Consider the following 636-nt stretch of genomic DNA (forward strand, 5'->3'; position numbering starts at 1 on the left):
CCAAGTCCTTGCCCCCTCCCAAGGGTCCCAGGTCCTGCCTGCTTCCCCCCCGTGCCCTAGCTGCCCCCCCAGCACTCAGGGCCGGTCCTAGAGGAGCGGGGCTGGCAGGGACGTAGCCCAGCCGGGTGCCAGCCGTCCGGGGCAGCCGAGCTCTACCTAAGAGGATCCTCATCACTCAGCCCTGGCATAACAGGGGTCCAGCGCCAGGTGAAGCAGGGGACGCGGGCAGCTCTGAGGCACTGTCAGGACCATCGTGAGGCCCCCGTTGCCCCCCCCAGTCCGTGCCAGTTTGACCCGGGGGGCATCATTGTGACCCCAAGTGGAGGGGCAAGACCCCTGGCCAGGAACCTCCAGCTTTGGAGCATGGGCACAGCCCAGCTGAAGTCCTCAGCCTGCCCCCCGCCAGGTCCTGTTTTCCCAGCCCCCCCATTTCCACCCCAGGGATGGGGAGTGGGGGGTAGCAGTGCAGAGAGTAGGGGTACTGTGGGGACATGTGGGGCTGGAGTGTGCCCTGCTCCCCCACACCATCCACTAACAGGGCCATGTGCACACCCTCCACCCCACTCCCACTCCCATTTACGCCCCAGCCGTGTGCCCGGCAGCCTGTGGCTGGGTGTGGGGGGTGGGGAGACGGGC

This window comes from Alligator sinensis, unplaced genomic scaffold (assembly GCF_000455745.1).
Source record: "Alligator sinensis unplaced genomic scaffold, ASM45574v1 scaffold1542_1, whole genome shotgun sequence".
NCBI classification, from domain to species: Eukaryota; Metazoa; Chordata; order Crocodylia; family Alligatoridae; genus Alligator; species Alligator sinensis.